This window comes from Procambarus clarkii, chromosome 60 (assembly GCF_040958095.1).
Source record: "Procambarus clarkii isolate CNS0578487 chromosome 60, FALCON_Pclarkii_2.0, whole genome shotgun sequence".
Lineage (NCBI taxonomy): Eukaryota > Metazoa > Arthropoda > Malacostraca > Decapoda > Cambaridae > Procambarus > Procambarus clarkii.
In genome coordinates, this window is record NC_091209.1 from 8,673,212 (window position 1) to 8,684,788 (window position 11,577).

The following is an 11,577-nucleotide window of genomic DNA, read 5'->3' on the forward strand; positions in this document are numbered from 1 at the left end:
TGTCAATCAATCAACTGTTACTAACTACTAATGTTTTCCACACATACACACACACACACACACACACACACACACACACACACACACACACACACACACACACACACACACACACACACACACACACACAGGAAGCAGCCCGTAGCAGCTGTCTAACTCCCAGGTACCTATTTACTGCTAGGTAACATGGGCATCAGGGTGAAAGAAACCCTGCCCATTTTGCTTCTCGCCGGCGCCGGGAATCGAACCCCAGTCCACAGGATTACGTGCCCAGCGTGCTGTCCATTCAGCCACCAGCTCCCCAGGGTGTATAGGTAGACACCCTCCAGTGAGCAGAAGGGCTCACATCTTAAGCCATCTTAAGAGGGCATCTTAAGTCAGGAAGATGTTGATCGACTACAAATATTATCGTTCCGGGCAAGTCTTGAAATTAGAAATTTGGAAAGTCTTACAACTATCATGTTGGTAAGACTAAGAACTAACAACTGGACAAGTCTTACGATTAATAAGTGGGTAAGCTCTATAATTAACAAGTGGAAAACTTGAATGAAACTAATATATTTGCAAGTCTTAATTGCTAACAGATGGCAAGACTTTAACAAGTTGTCAAGTCTTAAGACTAATGGGTAGCCATGTCCTAAAACTAACAACTTCCTGCTAGCGTGCATCTTATCACGGCCCTTGTGGATATGTTCCTCCTGCTAAAGTTCCCCCCTTTAGCTTAGAAATACCGTTTTCTGTTGAATAAAAAGGAGAGAACGAGGCTTATAAATGTCGAGGCGTAACTACATTAATCAGGAACAAATCCACAAGGGGTCGTGACGAGGATTCGAACCTACGTCCGAGAGCATCCCAGACGCTGCCTTAAGATTATATTATATGCCTGAAGAATACATTAATCAGGATTACAAATATAGCACAGTAACTCCCTCCCTCCCTTGCCCGGGTCTTTCTCAGCTTGTGCCAGAAAATCAATATTGATATCCAACCTCCTGTCTACTTCATATTCAATTTTAACTATTGAGTTTTCAAATATTTATAAGTTTACTCAAATGAAAACACTTCTTAGTGACTTACACTATTCTTTTTAGCGACTAATAATTCTCAAAGTTATATAATTGTATTATATTTTATATATTATATTAAAAGTTATATAATTATATTATACAACTGGTGTATGAGTGTATATATACATGTGTGCAACAACGATCACAAAACACTGATCTAAGTATGGGGGGGGAAAAATACATTTGAAGAATTAAGAGAATGCTGAACACGTTTTCGGCTCAGTTCACCTTCATCAGAGCAAAATAGACTTCCATTCACCTGAACCTTCATAAGATAGACGGTGGCTATCTTGCTCTGATGAAGGCGTATTGGATTTACGCCACTAGGACGTAAATCCAATACGCTGTAAACACCAATATTATACCATTGGGACCTCTCAGCAGTATAAATATATTCAATATGCCCTGTCTTGTCCGATCACTTGAGAATGAACCGTGTAGGTTCGAAACTTTGTGTAAATTTATAATAAGTGTAATACATTATACAGTTATTTTTTTCTTTTTAGTCAAACTGGAAGAAATATGACATTTGGAGAAATCCTCCTCCAATTAAACCAGGATGCAAGAGCACTAGTCAGAGGGATAGAAGCCCTAAACAAGAAAATAATCAACACGGAATATATATATATATATATATATATATATATATATATATATATATATATATATATATATATATATATATATATATATTATATATATATTATATATATATATATATTATATATATATATATATTATATATATATATATATATATATATATATATATATATATATATATATATATATATATATATATATATATATTAGTATATTTTGGTAGCAGTCTTTCCTGTAGACATATATTATTAAATATGACCGAAAAAGTAAGATTAATAATTCTAACACGGATTTTCTCAATCTTTCGTACATTACGCTTCACTGTTGGAGGTAAATCAAAAATCACTTCTCCAAAATTCATTTTTATTTCTAGTCTGACGCGACACGGGCGCGTTTCGTAAAACTTATTACATTTTCAAAGACTTCACAAATACACAACTGATTAGAACTTACGTATCTCTGATTTTATATCTACATTTGAGTGAGGTGGGAGGGGTGATGTGGCAAACATGCCACATCACCCCTCCCACCTTTTATATATATATATATATATATATATATATATATATATATATATATATATATATATATATATATGTCGTACCTAGTATAGCCAGAACGCACTTCTCAGCCTACTATGCAAGGCCCGATTTGCCTAATAAGCCAAGTTTTCCTGAATTAATATATTTTCTCTAATTTTTTTCTTATGAAACGATAAAGCTACCCATTTCATTATGTATGAGGTCAATTTTTTTTTATTGGAGTTAAAATTACCGTAGATATATGACCGAACCTAACCAACCCTACCTAACCTAACCTAACCTAACCTATTTTAATAGGTTAGGTTAGGTTAGGTGGCCGAAAAAGTTAGGTTAGGTAGTCGAAAAACAATTAATTCATGAAAACTTGGCTTATTAGGCAAATCGAGCCTTGCATAGTAGACTGAGAAGTGCGTTCTGGCTACTAGGTACGACATATATATATATATATATATATATATATATATATATATATATATATATATATATATATATATATATATATATATATATATATATATAAGCATATGCAGAAAAAACACATGTGAAAACTAGAGAATGCTTAACGCGTTTTCGACTAATTCGCCTTCATCAGAGCAGAGTAGAATGAAGATTGGAAGCATTGTTGATCAGACCTTTATATCCGCCAGGGCAGATCACCTGACCACCAAGAATAGGTGAAGGAAAGGAAATATAAGAAAGAAGGTAACTGCAGAAGGCCTATTGGCCCACACGAGGCAGCTCCTATTAATATCTCTAAGTGCCATACATGTCAAATGGATGCTATATTGTTTTGACATGCTATATTGAGGCTTATAGAGGGAACCAACTTGTACATACCGGGGCTCACATTAAGGCTGTTGTTACAATGTTTGATCAGAGCAGACTCGATCACGTTTCGTTCAACGAAATCCTTACTTTTAACAATACATTTTGCCCCTGTGAAGTCGATAGAATGATCGCATAAACTGGAATGTAAAACAATGCACTGGAGTGCTGGGCTGTACGAATAGCATATGAATGCTGTTTTAAACGCGAGGAAAGAGATTTACCTGTCTGGCCGATGTAAACACATGCACACTCATTACAAGGGATGGAATACACACAACCTGCTACAGACGAGGGAGAGTTCTTAATTAATATGGACTTAACTCTATTATCATTTTTGAACACTAGGTTAATATTAAGGTTCTTCAGGGCTGGGGCAAGTGTTACGAACCCGGATCCAGCGTCCGAGCACGGAGTAGTAAACGACCGCGCCATCTGTGGGTCGGCTCCCGAAACCCCCCGCCAAACGCCGACGACGCCTGGTGAGGATGCCGTGTATCAGCTACGAGGGCCAGTTTCCAGTCCCGTTCAGCACTCTACACCGCCGCCACTGACCTCTGGTGAGGTGGTGCTCCGACGACAGCGCCATCTATGGACTGGATACGTCAGGTGTTTGTGCCAGAGCCCGTAAGTAAGGTGTTTTAGTGTGTCCCAGTCATTGATGACGTGTCTGTTTACAGAGTCGACCTGGGACTGCTGTGTTGAAGGTTGAGTCAGTCTACCCGAGGCAGCCAGTCTCAATACCTTGAACGTTGCTGCAGCTGTTGTGAAGTCGTCCCCCCGGAAGAACACTGTGGTGTGTTAGCCTGCCAGTGGAGTGGCAGTAAGAGGATTTACCCGGGACCGACTGTTGGAGACGATCATCCACTGGGGTATTGAGGACAGGAGGGTGATTTGTGATATCACACGAGACTCCTGTCTAGGGCGTACCCCTTATATCGTTCGTGGAGTGGCCGTACCAGCCTTGGTGGCTCAGTACCTGCCAGTAGACCAGCTGGACGTGTGGTTGACGGCCTCCACGACGGTGCCCCCAGTGGACCTGTGTTTTGGCTGACCTGTGGCCAGGGTAGGCTCAACTTCTTTGGATATTTCGTTGTGTGGCCACGAAGAAGCACCAAGGACTCGGCACCGAGAATTGTGGCACCAGAGTCTTCAGCAGAAGACTATATTGTGTATAATCCCCTTGTATAGTGTTAATACCCCTCCCCCTGTGCACCTTTTGATTTTATATATTTAATTGGTGATGGTGACAAGTATAATCTTAAGTTCTTAGCTTTCTTTCCCTACTCCCTTTTAAGTTACTTGCGTCACGGATCTCATCCCTTGATAGCCAATACTGGCTTGGGAACGGATACATATATCTTCCTCTAACAACATCAGAGTAAGGACCCCGTTGCGTCCCGAGAGGGCCGTAACAGCAAGATTTACTAGACCATCAGAATATGGTAATACCAACGAATTTTTCAGTTCTGGTTTAGACTTAGTAGTCTGTTTGTAGAACGTCCTTTTTGCTTGACCAAACGCAAGATCCAAAATCGATTTTGGGTATTTTAACTTCTTCCCAATTTAATATATATTCGTTATTTCTTCATCAAAAAATTCCGGCCTGCAAACTCTGAGGGCTCTGAGAAACTCAGAGCCCCTCAGAGTTTTCAGTCCGGAATTTTACACAGACACATATGTACACAGAACACGGAGGTTGTGCTTCACCTGTGACCAGACTGCACAACGTCGACGTGGCCAGCAGATGAGTCCCCTGAGGACCAGATAACACCAGCTGCCTTGATCGTGCTCTACCTGGACATAACAGGAAAGATCTTCAAATATATTACGACCCCGTTGGCGGCCTCTACGGCTGACTAACCATGCAAGGCAGGTCTCACTCGCCGCTAATATAGAAACATCTGCGACAGGTTTTTACAATTCTAAGACCACGAGTGTGACAGAAACTTGTTGAATATGTTCAAGGGAATGCCTGGGACAGTTAAGTTGTTTACTTCCATTCAGTTGCTCTTTAGCGACGGCCTCGTTTCGTGCAGGGTCGGCGTTCGATTCCCGAATGGTTCAAGTGGATGGCATCGTTTCTGCACTCCGTCTTCTTATCCCCAGTTGCTTGTCCTTTATCCCAATGCCTTATATTAATAGCCCAGTTCCTCGTCTTCATATCCCAGTTCCTTGGCTTCATATCCCCGTTCCTTGTCCTCATACCCCAGCTAACTGTCTCCATACTCTGACAAGTGCTTCGTATTGAGAAATGTTAAAGAACTAACAAGGACGGCCAAGTACACAGAGAGTAAGCCCATCAACATAATGTATCAATAAGACCATCAGTAAACGCCCTGAGGCTCCTACTGACTTGTCAAGTCAGTAGGAGGTACCTCCTGACTTGTTAAGTCAGTAGGAGGTACCTACTGACTTGTCAAGTCAGTAGGAGGTACCTACTGACTTGTCAAGTCAGTAGGAGGTACCTACTGACTTGACTACCACACAGACAATACCTCGCTCTGTGAGGTATTGTCTGAGGCTTAAACTGGGTTTTCATGAATTATTAATACGAGTAAAAAATGCTTTATTTTCAGGAAGGCTCTCTTATTATAATTAACCTAACCTACCCTAACCTAGCTTAATATATCCTAACCTAATCTACCCTACCCTACCCTAATCTACCCTACCCTAACCTAACCTAATCTACCCTACCCTAATCTACCCTAACCTAATCTACCCTACCCTAATCTAGCCTAAGCTAAGAAGAAACAAAATAAGGTACAGTACCTGCACATGATCTCGTGAGGTCTAATGAAGGTTGATATTGATATTCAACTCGGGGTTGAATATCAATATCAACATATATAGTCTGAGGTAACTGGAAAAGCCCAGTATTATGTCAAGCAGATTCATCAGATGAAGTGTGTGTTTACTAGTTGTGTTTACTAGTTGTGTTTACTAGTTGTGTTTACTAGTTGTCTTTACTAGTTGTCTTTACTAGTTGTGTTTACTAGTTGTGTTTACTAGTTGTCTTTACTAGTTGTGTTTACTAGTTGTGTTTACTAGTTGTGTTTACTAGTTGTCTTTACTAGTTGTGTTTACTAGTTGTGTTTACTAGTTGTCTTTACTAGTTGTGTTTACTAGTTGTCTTTACTAGTTGTGTTTACTAGTTGTGTTTACTAGTTGTGTTTACTAGTTGTGTTTACTAGTTGTCTTTACTAGTTGTCTTTACTAGTTGTGTTTACTAGTTGTGTTTACTAGTTGTGTTTACTAGTTGTGTTTACTAGTTGTCTTTACTAGTTGTGTTTACTAGTTGTCTTTACTAGTTGTGTTTACTAGTTGTCTTTACTAGTTGTGTTTACTAGTTGTGTTTACTAGTTGTGTTTACTAGTTGTGTTTACTAGTTGTGTTTACTAGTTGTGTTTACTAGTTGTGTTTACTAGTTGTGTTTACTAGTTGTCTTTACTAGTTGTGTTTACTAGTTGTCTTTACTAGTTGTGTTTACTAGTTGTGTTTACTAGTTGTGTTTACTAGTTGTCTTTACTAGTTGTCTTTACTAGTTGTGTTTACTAGTTGTGTTTACTAGTTGTGTTTACTAGTTGTCTTTACTAGTTGTCTTTACTAGTTGTGTTTACTAGTTGTGTTTACTAGTTGTGTTTACTAGTTGTCTTTACTAGTTGTGTTTACTAGTTGTCTTTACTAGTTGTGTTTACTAGTTGTGTTTACTAGTTGTGTTTACTAGTTGTGTTTACTAGTTGTGTTTACTAGTTGTCTTTACTAGTTGTCTTTACTAGTTGTCTTTACTAGTTGTGTTTACTAGTTGTGTTTACTAGTTGTCTTTACTAGTTGTGTTTACTAGTTGTGTTTACTAGTTGTCTTTACTAGTTGTGTTTACTAGTTGTCTTTACTAGTTGTGTTTACTAGTTGTGTTTACTAGTTGTCTTTACTAGTTGTGTTTACTAGTTGTCTTTACTAGTTGTGTTTACTAGTTGTGTTTACTAGTTGTGTTTACTAGTTGTCTTTACTAGTTGTGTTTACTAGTTGTCTTTACTAGTTGTGTTTACTAGTTGTGTTTACTAGTTGTCTTTACTAGTTGTCTTTACTAGTTGTGTTTACTAGTTGTGTTTACTAGTTGTCTTTACTAGTTGTCTTTACTAGTTGTCTTTACTAGTTGTGTTTACTAGTTGTGTTTACTAGTTGTGTTTACTAGTTGTCTTTACTAGTTGTCTTTACTAGTTGTCTTTACTAGTTGTGTTTTTGCGGGGGTTGAGCTCTGCTCTTTCGGCCCGCCTCTCAACTGTCAATCAACTGTTTACTAACTACTTTTTTTTTTTTTTTTTCACACCACACACACACCCCAGGAAGCAGCCCGTGACAGCTGATTAACTCCCAGGTACCTATTTACTGCTAGGTAACAGAGGCACTTAGGGTGAAAGAAACTTTGCCCATTTGTTTCTGCCTCGTGCGGGAATCGAACCCGCGCCACAGAATTACGAATCCTGCGCGCTATCCACCAGGCTACGAGGCCCCCTCGTAGCCTGTACTCACCTAGTTGTACTCACCTAGTTGTGTTTGCGGGGGTTGAGCTCTGGCTCTTTGGTCCCGCCTCTCAACCGTCAATCAACAGGTGTACAGATTCCTGAGCCTATCGGGCTCTGTCATATCTACACTTGAAACTGTGTATGGAGTGAGCCTCCACCACATCACCCCCTAATGCATTCCATTTGTCAACCACTCTGACACTAAAAAAGTTCTTTCTAATATCTCTGTGGCTCATTTGGGCACTCAGTTTCCACCTGTGTCCCCTTGTGCGTGTTCCCCTTGTGTTAAATAGACTGTCTTTATCTACCCTATCAATCCCCTTCAGAATCTTGAATGTGGTGATCATGTCCCCCCTAACTCTTCTGTCTTCCAGCGAAGTGAGGTTTAATTCCTGTAGTCTCTCCTCGTAGCTCATACCTCTCAGCTCGGGTACTAGTCTGGTGGCAAACCTTTGAACCTTTTCCAGTTTAGTCTTATCCTTGACTAGATATGGACTCCATGCTGGGGCTGCATACTCCAGGATTGGCCTGACATATGTGGTATACAAAGTTCTGAATGATTCTTTACACAAGTTTCTGAATGCCGTTCGTATGTTGGCCAGCCTGGCATATGCCGCTGATGTTATCCGCTTGATATGTGCTGCAGGAGACAGGTCTGGCGTGATATCAACCCCCAAGTCTTTTTCCTTCTCTGACTCCTGAAGAATTTCCTCTCCCAGATGATACCTTGTATCTGGCCTCCTGCTCCCTACACCTATCTTCATTACATTACATTTGGTTGGGTTAAACTCTAACAACCATTTGTTCGACCATTCCTTCAGCTTGTCTAGGTCTTCTTGAAGCCTCAAACAGTCCTCTTCTGTTTTAATCCTTCTCATAATTTTAGCATCGTCCGCAAACATTGAGAGAAATGAATCGATACCCTCCGGGAGATCATTTACATATATCAGAAACAAGATAGGACCGAGTACAGAGCCCTGTGGGAGGCTGTATGTGTGTGTGTGTGTGTGTGTGTGTCTGTGTGTGTGTGTGTGTACTCACCTAGTTGTACTCACCTAGTTGTGTTTGCGGGGGTTGAGCTCTGGCTCTTTGGTCCCGCCTCTCAACCGTCAATCAACAGGTGTACAGGTTCCTGAGCCTATTGGGCTCTATCATATCTGCACTTGAAACTGTGTATGGAGTCAGCCTCCACCACATTGCTTCCTAATGCATTCCATTTGTCAACCACTCTGACACTAAAAAAGTTCTTTCTAATATCTCTGTGGCTCATTTGGGCACTCAGTTTCCACCTGTGTCCCCTAGTGCGTGTGCCCCTTGTGTTAAATAGCCTGTCTTTATCAACCCTGTCGATTCCCTTGAGAATCTTGAATGTGGTGATCATGTCCCCCCTAACTCTTCTGTCTTCCAACGAAGTGAGGTTCAATTCCCGTAGTCTCTCCTCGTAGCTCATACCTCTCAGCTCGGGTACTAGTCTGGTGGCAAACCTTTGAACCTTTTCCAGTTTAGTCTTACGCTTGACTAGATATGGACTCCATGCTGGAGCCGCATACTCCAGAATTGGTCTGACATATGTGGTATATAATGTTCTGAAAGATTCCTTACACAAGTTTCTAAAGGCCGTTCTTATGTTAGCCAACCTGGCATATGCTGCTGATGTTATCCTCTTGATATGAGCTTCAGGGGACAGGTCTGGCGTGATAACAACCCCCAGGTCTTTCTCTCTCTCTGACTCTTGAAGTATTTCATCTCCCAAGTGATACCTTGTATCTGGTCTCCTGCTTCCTACCCCTATCTTCATTACATTACATTTGCTTGGGTTAAACTCTAACATCCATTTGTTCGACCATTCCTGCAGCTTGTCCAGGTCTTCTTGAAGCCTCAAGCTGTCCTCCTCTGTCTTAATCCTTCTCATAATTTTGGCGTCGTCAGCAAACATTGAGAGGAATGAGTCTATACCCTCTGGGAGATCATTTACGTATATCAGAAACAGGATAGGTCCAAGCACAGAGCCCTGTGGGACTCCACTGGTGACTTCACGCCATTCTGAGGTCTCACCCCTCACTATAACTCTCTGCTTCCTATTGCTTAGGTACTCTCTTATCCACTGGAGCGCCCTACCAGTTACTCCTGCCTGTTTCTCCAGCTTATGCATCAACCTTTTATGGGGTACTGTGTCAAAGGCTTTTCGACAGTCCAAAAAAATGCAGTCCGCCCATCCTTCTCTTTCTTGCTTAATCTTTGTCACCTGATCATAGAATTCTATCAAGCCTGTAAGGCAAGATTTACCCTCCCTGAACCCATGTTGATGGGTTGTCACGAAGTCTCTTCTCTCCAGATGAGTTACTAGGTTTTTTCTCACAATCTTCTCCATCACCATGCATGGTATACAAGTTAAGGACACTGGCCTGTAGTTCAGTGCCTCTTGTCTGTCACCCTTTTTAAATATTGGTACTACATTAGCAGTCTTCCATACTTCTGGTAGGTCTCCCGTTTCCAGTGACCTACTATACACTATGGAGAGTGGCAAGCAAAGTGCTCCTGCACACTCTTTCAATACCCATGGTGAGATTCCATCCGGCCCAACAGCTTTTCTCACATCCAGCTCCAATAGGTGTTTCTTGACCTCATCTCTTGTAATTTCGAACCTTTCCAAGGTCACCTGGTTTGCTGCCACCTCTCCTAGCGCCGTGACTTCTCCCTGTTCTATTGTAAAGACCTCCTGGAACCTTTTGTTGAGTTCTTCACACACCTCTTTGTCATTCTCTGTGTACCTGTCCTCGCCCACCCTAAGTTTCATCACCTGTTCCTTCACTGTTGTCTTCCTCCTGATGTGACTGTGTAGTAGCTTTGGTTCGGTCTTGGCTTTATTAGCTATATCATTTTCATACCTTTTCTCAGCTGCTCTTCTCACACTAACATACTCGTTCCTGGTTCTCTGGTATCTCTCTCTACTTTCTGGTGTTCTGTTATTACGGAAGTTCCTCCATGCCCTTTTGTTCAGCTCCTTTGCTTTCATACATTCCATATTAAACCACGGATTCTTCCTTTGCTTCTCTGTTTTTTCCTGTTGGGCTGGGACAAACCTGCTTACAGCCTCCTGACATTTTTGGGTGACATAGTCCATCATGTCTTGTACGGACTTGGTTCCGAGTTCTGTGTCCCAATGTATATCCCATAGGAATTTATTCATCTCCTCATAGTTTCCCTTTCGGTACGCCAGCCCTTTGTTTCCCAGTTCTTTTTTGGGGGTGATAATTCCTAGCTCAACCAGGTACTCCAAGCTCAATACACTATGATCACTCATTCCCAAGGGGGCTTCCAACTTAACTTCCCTTATATCCGACTCATTTAGGGTAAATATCAGATCAAGCAAGGCTGGTTCATCCCCTCCTCTCGTTCTTGTCGGTCCCTTGACGTGTTGACTAAGAAAGTTTCTTGTTGCCACATCCAGCAGCTTAGCTCTCCATGTGTCTGGGCCTCCATGTGGGTCTCTGTTCCCCCAATCTATCTTTCCATGGTTGAAGTCTCCCATGATTAGTAGCCTGGATCCGTTCCTGCTAGCCACAGAAGCTGCTCTCTCTGTTATATTGATGGTCGCCAAGTTGTTTCTATCATATTCCTGTCTGGGTCTTCTGACATTCGGTGGTGGGTTATATATGACTACTACTATAATTTTCTGTCCTCCAGTTGCTATGGTGCCTGATATGTAGTCACTGAAACCTTCACAGTTCTGAATTACCATCTCTTCGAAACTCCAACCTTCTCTTAGTAACAAAGCTACACCATCTCCTCCTCTCCCTTTCCTCACTACATAGTAGCCCTGTGGAAACACTGCGTTTGTTAAGGTGTTTGTTAGCTTTGTTTCTGTGAGTGCTATTATGTCTGGGTTTTCTTCTAGTGCCCATTCTCCGAGTTCACTTGTTTTATTTGTAATTCCACAAATATGTGAAATTCTTCCTGCTTCTATGAATATGTGTGTGTGTGTGTGTGTGTACTCACCTAGTTGTACTCACCT